Source organism: Marmota monax, unplaced genomic scaffold, assembly GCF_021218885.2.
Source record: "Marmota monax isolate L192 unplaced genomic scaffold, Marmota_monax_Labrador192_F-V1.1 WCK01_AAM20220418_F8-fsc00061, whole genome shotgun sequence".
Lineage (NCBI taxonomy): Eukaryota > Metazoa > Chordata > Mammalia > Rodentia > Sciuridae > Marmota > Marmota monax.
Genome location: NW_026695230.1, coordinates 17,703,335 through 17,715,908, shown reverse-complemented (window position 1 = coordinate 17,715,908; position 12,574 = coordinate 17,703,335).

The window sequence follows — 12,574 nt, the reverse complement described above, 5'->3', positions numbered from 1 at the left end:
TTTAATTCTCACAACAGTTTTATCAAGTAGGAACTTCTATTATCCTTATTTTTTCTGGTAGTACTGGGGACTAAACCCACATGCACTCTAACTCTACCACAGAGTTGTATCCCTAACCCTCTGTTATATTTTTATTTTTAGGTTGTGTTTCACTAAGATCCTGAGACTGGCCTCAAACTTTCAATCCTTCTGCCTCAGCCTCATGAGTTACTTGGATTAAAGGCAAGCATCGTTGTGAACAGCTTATTACCCTCATTTTTCAAATGAGAGAATGGAGACTGAAGAATCCAAACAACCTATTCTACAAGATTCCACCTCACCTTGTTAGATTCCTTCTTCTGGAACCATCCAGCAAAGTGTCTACTTCCAAGCTCCACTCTTTCTCTGAAGCTTACAACCTTCTGGGAGACCATCAGCCACCTATACAGTCCCTATGCAAGACTTTCTAGATGTGGAAGCAGTTAAGATCCCTGAGCACAACCCCAAATAATGTAGACTGGAATGTAGTGCGTACATATAACCTTAGCTTTCAGATGGACAATTCTGGAAATCCATCTCTGAGTTTCCACCTTGTCACAGTTGAATCAAGTTACAGTTGTTTCAGTTTTGTTGTTGATAAAACAACTAGGAAGATGGATATCAGGGGACAATGAATCTCTCACTTGCAAGAATGGATAAAGAGAATCTAAAATGGTGAATACTTTGATATAAAATCTATTGTATACACTTTAATTTTCTTAAGGTACATAAAAGTCTGCATATTATTTGCATGTATAATGTTATATGATATTGTATAATATTTATATATTTATGTAGATACATGCAAGAGATCAACAATAACCTAATCAAATAGAATGAGATATACCACATACCAGGAATGGAAAACCCAGTATCATTAAGATGCCAATCCTCAAAAAAATTAATGTGGAGATTCAATGCAATGAAACTCATGTTTTATAAGGGCTTTTTTCTGTAAATTAGGAAGATTATTTGTGTAGTTGTGCAAACCAATCAGAATAGTGAGAGCTGTTTAAGGAACGAAGAACAAGTTATGGGGATTTGCTCTGCTTGCCTTCAGATATTACAGTGGACAAAAAGCCAGATAAATAATTTAAAGGTTGATGTATAAAATGACTAAGGACCTAAAAGTATATATATGAAATGAACTAAGAAAGAAAATACAGGAAGTGGAAGATAATTTCAATAAATAGGTAGTTATTGTTATCAAGAAGCAAACAGATATCATTAAAATAAATTAATTTACCAAATTAAAATTTAATGAAAAGTATCACTAATAGTTTAGAATATGCAGAAAACAGATTTTTCAGATATCAAAGACAAGATGTTTAATCTTAAAAACTTGGCACTAGAAATGATAATAGACCATGACCAAGATATTCAGGAAATATGGAACAATATGAAGAGACTAGATCTAAGGATCATTGGCATCAAGGAATAAAGTGAGATACAAACTAAGAACATGTATAAACCTTTTCAGTGAAATAATAATACAAAAATTTCAAACCTGGAAAATGAGATGTATATTCAAATATATGAGGTCATGAAGTAGATGAGATCATGAAAGATACTCTTAAAGTCACATTATAATTATAATATCTAATATACAGAACAAGAATTCAATTTTAAAAGCTGAAAGATAAAAACAGAAGTTCAGATTTAGACAGAAATGAATATGAATCACCACTGATTTTTCAGCCCAGATTTTAAAAGCTAGGAAGGGTTTGGAATAATATATACCAAATTCTGAAAGATTATGATTGCCAACCAAGATTGCTTTATTCAGCAAAGAGATCCTTCAGAATGGAAGGTGAAATAAAAACCTTCCACGATAAGCAGAAACTAAAAGAAATTTATGACTATTAAACAGACACTACAACAAATGCTTAAAGAAATATTTCATGCAGAGGAAATGCAAGCCAAATTTCAAAGAGAGCAAATGAAGGAATCCCACTAGAAGAGTAGTTTAGTGAAGGAAACCAAAGTGTAAATAAAACATTACAAAATAAATCAAAATGACAGAAAATAATAATCATCTCTCTATGATGACACTGTAATGATCTCAGTTCTACAATTAAAAGATGTAGATGGCTGAGTGGATTAAAATAAAAACAGGACCTATCCTTTTATTTTTTATTAGAGACTCACGTTATAGGCAAAGACACACAGGCTGAATATGAAAAGTTGGGGAAAAAAAATACCATGCAAATGGAGTAGCTTCTCTCAAATTTGCCAAAGCAGACTTCAAGCTAAAATTAACCAGAAGAAACAAGGGAGATTACTTCATACTGGTAAAGGAGTCTATTCTACAAGAAGATATTATGATTGTAGATATTTATGCCTAAATGTTAGTGCACCTATTTACATAAAATAAACATTACTAGACATAAGGTCCCAGATAGAATCTAGTACAGTAATACTGTATTATTGTACACCTCTCTCCCCAATAGGTCATTCAGACACAAAGTAAGTACAGACTCTTCAGATCTAAAAATATTATTCATCAAGTGAACTTTAAGGACATCTACAGAATAGTTTGTCTATCAACAACTGATTTCACTTCTTCTCAGCTACACATGAAAACGTCTCCAAAATTAACCATATTTTAGGATACAGAGCAAGTCTTAGTCAACCCCAAAAAACTCAAAATAATAATTCAATGTATTTTATCAGATCATAATAGAATGAAACTAGAAGTCAGTAGCAAAATAAAAACCACAATCATGTTAACACATGGCAATTGAAACACTTTTGAATGAGGAATGACTCAGAGAAAAACATCAGGTGAGAAATTTTTTAAATTTTAGAAATGAACAAAACAGAGATACAAGATATCAAAATCCTTGAAACACTATGTAGGCAGTTCTGAGGGGAATGTGTAGAGCACTGAGTGCATACATTAAAAAAAAAAGAGTGATCTCAAAATAATGACCTAATGTTACATCTCAAGGCTCTAGAAAAGCAAGAACAAATAAATTCCAAAACTAATAGAAGACAGAAAATAATTAAGATTGGAGCCAAAATTAATGAAATTGAGAATTAAAAAATACAATGGATCAATTCAACAAAGTGTGGGGTTCTCTGAATAGATAAATAAGATTGATAAACCCTTAGCTAAAGTAACAAGAAATAGAAAAAAGACCCAAATCAACAAAATTAAAGGTGAAGAAGGAGATATCACCAAAGACATTTGCTGAAATTCTAAGGATTGTCAGGAATTACTTTGAAAACTTATACTGCAATAAAGTGGAAAATCTAGATAATATTGTCAATTTCTAAACACATATGAATTGTCAAATTGAAACAAGTGGATATAGAAAGCCTACATAGACAAATAAGATTGAAGCAGCAATAAAAACCAACAAGATTGAAGCAGCAATAAAAACCTCCCAAGAAAGAAAAGCCCAGGACCAGATGAATTGTCAACTAAGTTCTACTACATCTTTAAAGATGAACTGATTCCAATCTTCATCAAATTATTCCATGAAATAGAAAGGGAGGGAACACTCCCAAATTTATTCTATAAAGCCAGTAACATCCTTATCATCAAAATCAGATAAAGACACATCAGGAAAGAAAACTACAGATCTATAAACCTAATGAATATGGACATAAAATTATTAATAAAATATTAGCAATCTGATCACAAGTTCAAAGTCAGCCTTAGCAACTTAGTGAGGTCCTAAGCAATTTAGCAAGACCCTAACTCAAAATAAAAAATAAAAAGGGCTAAGAATGTGAATCAGTGGTTAAGCATCTTTGAGTTTAATCCCTGGTGCCAAAAATTTCCACGCCTTGGCAATCTGCATTCAAAAACACATTAATCTGGGCACAGTGACACACTCCTGTAATCCCAGCAACTCAGGAGGCTGAGACAGGAGGAATGCAAGTTCAAAGCCAGCCTCAGCAATGGTGAGGTTCTAAGCAACTCAGTGAGACCCTATCTCTAAATAAAATACAAAACAGGGGTGGATATGTTGCTCAGTGGTTAGTCTCCTCAGTTTAGTCCCTGGTACCTCCTCCCCCCGCCAAACACACACACACACACACACACACACACACATTAAGAAGATTGTACACCATGATCAAGTTTATTTCACTTGAAGAATGCAAGGTTGGGTCAACATATGCAAATCAAGAAATTTAATTCATCACATAAATAAAATAAAGGACCAAAATTGCATGATCATCTCAATAAATATAGAAAAAGCCTTCAACAAAGTCTAGCCACCATTCATGTCAAAACACTGGGAAAACTAGAAGTTGAAGGAATATACCTCAAAACTAAAGGCTGTATATAGCAAACTTGAAGCCAACATCATACTCAATGGAGAAAAACTGAAAGTCTATCCTCTAAAATTAGGAAGAAGACAAGTATGTCCACTCTAACCACTTCTATTCATACAGTTCTTGAAACTCTAGCCAGAGCAATCAGACAAGAAAAGGAAATGAAAGGTCTACAAATAGGAAATGAAGAAGTCAAATTATCTTTTTTCTGATAACCTGATTCTATACTTCAAAGATCCAAAATACTCTACCAGAGACTTCTAGAGTAAATAGACAACTTCAACAAAATAGCAGGATACAAGATCGATACACAAAAATCAATCACTATATTCTTTTTTTTTGAGAGAGAGAGAGAGAATTTTAATATTTATTTATTTTTTTTTAGTTTTCGACGGACACAACATCTTTGTTTGTTTGTTGTGCTGAGGATCGAACCTGGCCGCACGCATGCCAGGCGAGCGCGCTACCGCTTGAGCCACATCCCCAGCCCCTCAATCACTATATTCTAATAATAGATCTGCTAAGAAAGTAATCAGGAAAACAATTATATACACAATACCCTCAAACAACAAAAAAACAAACCTTTGGAATAAATCTAACCAAGAGACTAAGAGTACTTTACAGTGAAAATTATAGAACACTAAAAAAAGAAATTAAAGAAAACACATGAAGATACAAAGATCTCTCATGATCTTAGACAGAATTAACATTGTCAAAGTAATCATACTAATTCAAGAAAACACATTAATCTGGGCACAGTGGCACACTGTGTTATGGAGAGTCAAGGCAATCCCCATCAAAATACCAATGTTCTTCACCGAACTAGAAAAACAGTCCAAAAATGCATTTGGAAGAAGGAGAGACAGAATATGCAAAGCCATCCTGAGAAAGAAGAGCAATTCTTCAGTCACCACAATAAAAAACCTCAAATTATACTATAGACCTACAGTTAAGAAAAAAAAAAAAAAAACATAGCATGGCACTGGCATCAAAACAGATGTGAAGACCAATGAAATAGAATAGAAGACACAAAGACAAATATACAGTCATCTGATGCTTCACAAAGTTGCCAAAAACATATATTATAGAAAACAGCATTTTTAATGAATGATTCTGGGAAAACTGGATGTCCATATGTAGAATAAATGAAACTAGATCCCTGTCACCCTGCATAAAAATTAACTCCAAGTAGATCAAAGACCAGAAATACTGCAGCTGCTAGAAGAAAACATACAGTCTACTCCCTATCATATTGGCACAGGTACTGATCTCCTTAATAAGATCCCTAAAGTTTAAAGAATAAAACCAAGAATCAATAAGTGGGATGGCTTCAATTAAAAAGCCTCTGCACAGCAAAGGAAATAAATAAGAGTGTGGAAGGACACCCTGCAGAATACAAGGTATTTCTTCTCTTCTTACAGGAGATTAATAAACAGAATATACTTAAAACACCAAAAACTTTAAAAACCCACTAAATAACCCAGATGGTAAATGAGAAAATGAACTAGATAGCCATTTCTCAAGAAGAAATGCCAATGGCCAATAAATAGATGGTAAAATGTTCAACATTCTTAGCAACCAGAATAATTCAAATCAAAGCTACAATGAGACTTCACCTCACTCCATTTGGAATGGAAACCATTAATAATAATAATAATAATAATAATAATAATAATAAATGCTGGCAAGGATGTGCAGGAAAAGCACACTTTTGGTGGAACAGCGAGTTAGTATAACCACTATGGAAAGCACTACGGAGATTCTTCAAAAGACCAGGGATGAAACCACTATGTATGACTCAGCTTTTTCTATACCTTGGTATTTATCCCAAAGAACTAAAATCAGCATACTGTAAGGATACCTGCATATCAATGTTTATAGTAGCATAATTCACAATCACAAAGTTATGGAACCAACCTAGGTGTCCCTGACTAAAAAAAAGATAAAGAAAATGTCATTTTACTCAAATATAAATAAGATGAAATTATGTCATTTGCTGGTAAATGGACAAATCTGGAGGACATCATGCTGAGTAAATTAAGCAAGATGCATAAAGTCAAGGGTGGAATGTTTTCTTTTAGTATACAGAACCTAGAAAGAAATAAGGATTTTTTTAATGGTGGGGGAGATCCTATTAAAATAGAAGGCAGATAAGAGGAGTGAAGGAAGGGGAATGAGGGAGACAGATAATGGATGGAAAATGGAAGGAATAGCAGAATGAAATTAACCAAATTGTCATAAGCATGTATGAACACATCACAGTGAATTCCACTTTTATGTGTAACTATATTGCACCAATTAAAAAATAAATTCATAAAGAAGACTTACTACAAATTGAAAGTAATCAACACAGTATGATATTGGTGACATGAAAACATACAGATCACAGGAACATAAAAGACAGTCCTAAAATAGATCCACCTATATATTATTATACTTCTGGATAAATGTTAATGGCAATTCAGTGGAGAAAGAGGCGATTCAATGGCCATAGATTTTACAGCATATATTACTTGAACAATTTCATACCCACATGGAAAAAATGAACAACATCACTTAAATCATACCAAACACAAAAATTAACTCAAAATGTTTCATAGACACAAAGATGAAAGATAAAACTATAAGGTTTCTAGAGCTAAATACAAGAAAAAAAATCTTCATAATTTTAGAGCTTGCAAGAATTTTTTCAGATAAAGAAAATAAAATGATATATTAGAGTTTATTCAAATATTAAGAGTTTGTCCTTAAAACATAAAAACAGAAAACTAAAAAGGAAAAAAATTGTTTATAATAACTATATATAACAATGAGCTTACACATAGAATGTATAAGAAACACTTAGAACTGAAGAATAAGACAACAAACAACATAATTTTTTAAATGGGAGAAATGTACATATGACCAATAGCACATGAGAAGACACTTGATATTATAAGTTATCAGATAAATATAAATTGATGTGACAAAGAGATATCTATATAACTGTTATGATAATTAAAATTAAAGAACAATACCAAACGTAACATTTTGAGCAACTGGGAGTCTCAACATGACCCATGGGAATATAAAACTATACAGCCACTTCAGAAAGCTACTTTGCAATTTTTTAAAAATGTAAACATATACAACCTGAAGACCCAGCACGCCTGCTTCTTTGTATTTACCTATGACAAGGTAATACATATCATGCACACACTATCTGAAAGTTCATAGTGTGGTGAGCTGCTTCTGCCGTTTCTGCAGACTATGGTCGCCATTACAAGATGGCGCTGGCTCCGCTGTGGTCTGTGACAAACAACTCCTTATTTGGGAGAGTTGGCGCGTGGTTTTTCACCACCCTATGAGAAAGCTCCACGTGGCAGCTTCGCATTGGGGCTTGAGATGCTTTATTAAGGCTGGGAGGGGCATCCGAGAAGAGAAGAAGAAATATCAAGGGCCTGAATAAACTGCTGAAAGAAGATTCCTGAGTTGCGTCTTCCTTGCGGGCAAGGGGTCGCGACAAGTGGTGCCGAAACCCGGGAACCAGAACTTTCAGCAGTCAGGGGTGGTGCACCGGTTAGTCCCAGGTAAGTGGGATCCGCGACCAAAGCGGGGTTAGTCCCGATAAGTGGGATCCGCGATCAAAGCGGGGTTAGTCCCAGGTAAGTGGGATCTGTGACCAAAGCGGGGCAGCTCCTCTGTAAAGAAAGAGAGAGCATTACATTTTATTGCAGCTGCACTGTGTACTTTCGCTTCTACTTTCGCTTTTGTTTTCTGTGTTTCTTTTGTTGTGTCATTTCGCTTTTGTTTTTTGTGCTTCTTTTGTTGTTGTGTCATGGGTGCCGCATCTTCAAGTCCGCTTCTCCTGGCCCTAGATGGCCTGTTACGTTCCAAGGGCCTGGAAGTGAAACATAGTACTTTACAGAGATTTTTACAGAAGATAGATATCGCTGCACCGTGGTTTGCATTTTCGGGCAGCCTTACTGTACCTAGTTGGGATAAATTAGGCAAAGATCTTGACTTTGCTTCTGAGCAGGGCATATTAGAGGGTGGGGTGATACCCCTTTGGAAAATGGTCCGTAGTTGCCTTACAGATGGCAGATGTCAGGAAGCACTTACTAAAGGACAGGAAGTTCTAGAGCAATTACATGAGGAGAAATCGGAGACGGCAGGAAGTGAGGTGCCTCAGGAGGATGGGAGTGTGCGGAGCGTGAAACAGGGGAGGAGACGATTGTATCCAGATCTCAGTACGCTGCGCACACCCCCATGTGAAAGTGGGTCAGAGGAAGAGGAGGATGAGGAGGAAGAGCTCGGGAGGCTGTCTCGTCAGCTAGAGAGTTTAGCTATAGGAGAAGGGAACAGAAATAAACAGGGGCTCAAGAAAAGCGATCCCCCGGATCCACCACCATATGGTAGGGGTGTTTCGGGGAGAGCTTTCCATGCCCAAACATGGAGGGCTGTTAACGCTGAGATGGGTCTTGCCTATCCAGTTTTTCAGGATGACAATAGGGGAAGATTCCATGAACCCTTAGATTTTAAAATTGTGAAGACCCTGGCGGAGTCTGTGCGCACTTATGGGGTGGATGCCGCCTTCACACTAACTCAGGTGGAGAGTCTGTCTAGATACTGCATGACTCCCTCTGATTGGGCTAGCCTTGTTCGGGCTTGTGTTTCCCCAGGTAAATATTTGGACTGGAGAGCATTTGTGCTAGAGGGCGCAATAGAGCAGGCCGCCCAAAACCATGCGGCGGGACACCCCCATTGGGACAAGGATATGCTTTTGGGGCAGGGTAGATTTGCAAATCAACAGACAGGATTTCCTCTTGAGGCATATGATCAAATTAACAACATTTGCATTCGGGCATGGAAGTCGCTTCCAAATAGAGGAGAGCTGTCTGGTAATTTGACCAAGATTCTACAAGGCCCTACAGAACCCTTTTCAGATTTTGTAGCAAGGATGGTGGATGCTGCTGGAAAGATTTTTGGGGATCCTGATAGAGCCATGCCCCTTATCAAGCAATTGGTCTTTGAGCAATGCACCAAGGAATGTAAAGCGGCAATCACTCCTTATAAAAATAAGGGCATAGAAGCATGGATGAAAGTGTGTAGAGAGATTGGAGGACCTTTAACTAACGCAGGTCTTGCAGTTGCTGTCCTTCGGATTGCAAAAGGGGGCAGTCCTGGTGCCGGAACATGCTTCCATTGTGGTCAACCCGGTCATTTCAGACGTGAATGTCCCAAAAAAGACAATTTTACTGGACCTCCTCACGGTGGCCCTTCCAATGGCCTTCGTCAACCGGGGCTGTGTCCAAAATGTAAAAAGGGGAAGCATTGGGCAAAAGAGTGTAGATCAGTGAGGGACATCCATGGACAGCCTATTTCAGCTGGGCCAAAAAACGGCCGAAGGGGCCCCCGACCCCAGGGCCCACAAATATATGGGGCAGTGGAGAATGTCACACCCGAACCCGAGACATGGCCATCTCTGCGCCATCCCATGAGACGCGGAGAGCCACTACAGGTGCCGCGGGATTGGACCTCTGTTCCACCTCCAGACTCGTATTAACACCTAAGATGGGAGTCCAACTGGTGGAAACTGAGTTCAAAGGGCCTTTACCACCTGGCACTGTAGGTTTGCTAATTGGACGTGCATCCTCTATCTTACAAGGTCTTCATGTCTTTCCCGGAGTCATTAGCCCTGATACTGTAGGGGCAGTAAAGGTTATGGTGGAGGCTCCAAGGGGCATTGTGTCTATCTCCCCAGGGGATCGGATTGCTCAATTACTAATTTTGCCTAGCTTACATAATCACTTCCCTGCTGACTCAAGGTCACGGACGGGAAGTGAGATTGGTACCACCGGAGGGAATTGTGCCTATTTGTCACTAGATATGAGCAATCGCCCCACTTTGGAAGTAAGCATAGAAGGTAAATCTATTGTGGGATTGCTGGATACAGGAGCAGACCGTAGTATCATAGCCCTTAAGGACTGGTCTAAGGGATGGCCAGTGCAGACTTCTGATCAATCCCTGAGAGGACTTGGATATGCCCAAGCCCCTCAAATCAGCTGTAGACATCTATCTTGGAAGGACCCGGAAGGACACAATGGCACCTTTCAGCCGTATGTACTTGATTTACCTATCTCTTTATGGGGCCGTGATCTGATGAAAGACATGGGGTTCACTCTTAGTAATGACTTTTCCCCAGTGTCTCAACAAATTATGCAAAATATGGGGTATAGGCCAGGTCTAGGACTAGGAAAACACCTACAGGGGCGTAGGCATCCTGTGCAAGGTCATCAAAAGCTTAACAGATTTGGTCTGGGTTTTTCCTAGGGGCCACTGGGGCTCAAATACCCATAACATGGCTCACCGAGGAGCCTGTTTGGGTGCCTCAGTGGCCTCTTCCCTCGGTTAAATTGGCAGCAGCCCATGATCTAGTCAAAGAACAACTTGACTTGGGTCACATCCAACCTTCTACTTCTCCATGGAATACTCCCATATTTGTTATTAAGAAAAAATCAGGAAAGTGGCGCCTACTGCATGATCTACGAGCAGTTAATGCTCAAATGCAACTTATGGGGCCCATTCAAAGAGGGCTGCCTCTGCTCTCCTCTGTTCCTCAGGGCTGGCATATTATTGCTATTGACATTAAAGACTCTTTCTTTTCTATTCCTTTGCATCCTAAAGACTCACAGCGTTTTACCTTCACCCTTCCCTCGTGTAACCACAAGGAACCAGATCAAAGGTTTGAGTGGGTAGTGTTGCCGCAGGGAATGGCTAATAGTCCCAAGATGTGCCAGATGTATGTGGGGAAGGCACTCGCACCTCTCAGACATAAGTATTCCTCCATCAAGATCATTCATTATATGGATGATGTGTTATTGGCCGCTAAGTTAGAGCAGACATTTAATGAGGCTTATAAAGAATTAGTAAAGCTGTTAGCTCAATATGGGCTACATATCACACCTGAAAATGTTCAAACAGGGAATTCTATTGAGTATTTGGGAGCGATAATTGGGTATGACAAATTAAAACCACAAAAATCACCATAAGAACTCAGGATCTCCAAACTCTAAATGATTTTCAAAAACTGCTGGGAGATGTTAATTGGATAAGGGGATATTTACATATTCCTAATGGTGTGCTCCAGCCTTTGTATGCTACCCTTAAGGGTGATCCAGATCCTGCTTCTCCTCGTAGCCTCACCAAAGAGGCTAGAGCGGCCCTTATAACAGTAGAAGAAGCTATACAACATGCTACTCTATGCAGGCTCCAGAGTGATAAACCTTTCCAGTTATGTGTGCTTGCCACTATGCGGCAGCCTACTGGAGTACTGTGGCAAGATGGGCCTTTACTATGGATCCACCCACATGTATCCCCAGGAAAATCCTTAGAATACTATCCTGATGCTGTTGCAGTGTTAGCACTTAAAGGGATTCAACAAAGCATTCAATTTTTCAGACAATCACCTTCTTCTCTTATTATACCCTATACTAAAGCTCAACTTAATGTTTTGTGTGCTACTCTAGACAACTGGGCTATTCTATGTTGCTCGTTTCAAGGGGATATTGATAATCATTACCCTTCCCATCCATTACTCCATTTTGTTAAAGAACATCCCATCATTTTCCCTAAGGTAACTTCACCCAATCCAATTCCGGGGGCTGTTAATATTTTTACTGATGGTTCCAAGTCTGGAATGGGAGCTTATGTAATTAATGATTCTCCCCCTGTTCAGCATCAATTTGCTCCTGGAAATCCACAATGGGTGGAACTGCAAATTGTTATTGAGGTTTTCAAACAGTGTTCTTTTCCTTTTAATCTTATTTCGGACTCCATCTATGTGGTACAAGCACTAAAAGTCCTGGAGGCCGTGGGAGCTATTAGTAATGCCCATAATGCATCTGCTTACTTTAATCAGCTTCAACAGCTTATCTGTAGCCGCACTGCTCCTTTTTATCCAATGCACATCCGGGCTCACACCTCTCTTCCTGGTCCGTTATCACAGGGTAATGCCTGTGCGGACTCAGCCACTAGAGGTCAGTTGATATGCTTGGCTTCCTCCTTAGAGGGGGCTAAATTATTTCACCAGAATTTCCATGTTAATGCTTTATCGCTGCGCAGGCGTTTTTCCATTTCATGAGCGGATGCTCATCAGATAGTATTACAATGTCCCCATTGTGTCACATTTCTTCATCCCCCTAATTATGGAATGAACCCACGGGGATTGAAGCCATTGGTTGTCTGGCAAATGGATGTGACACACATACCTGACTTTGGTAACCTCAAG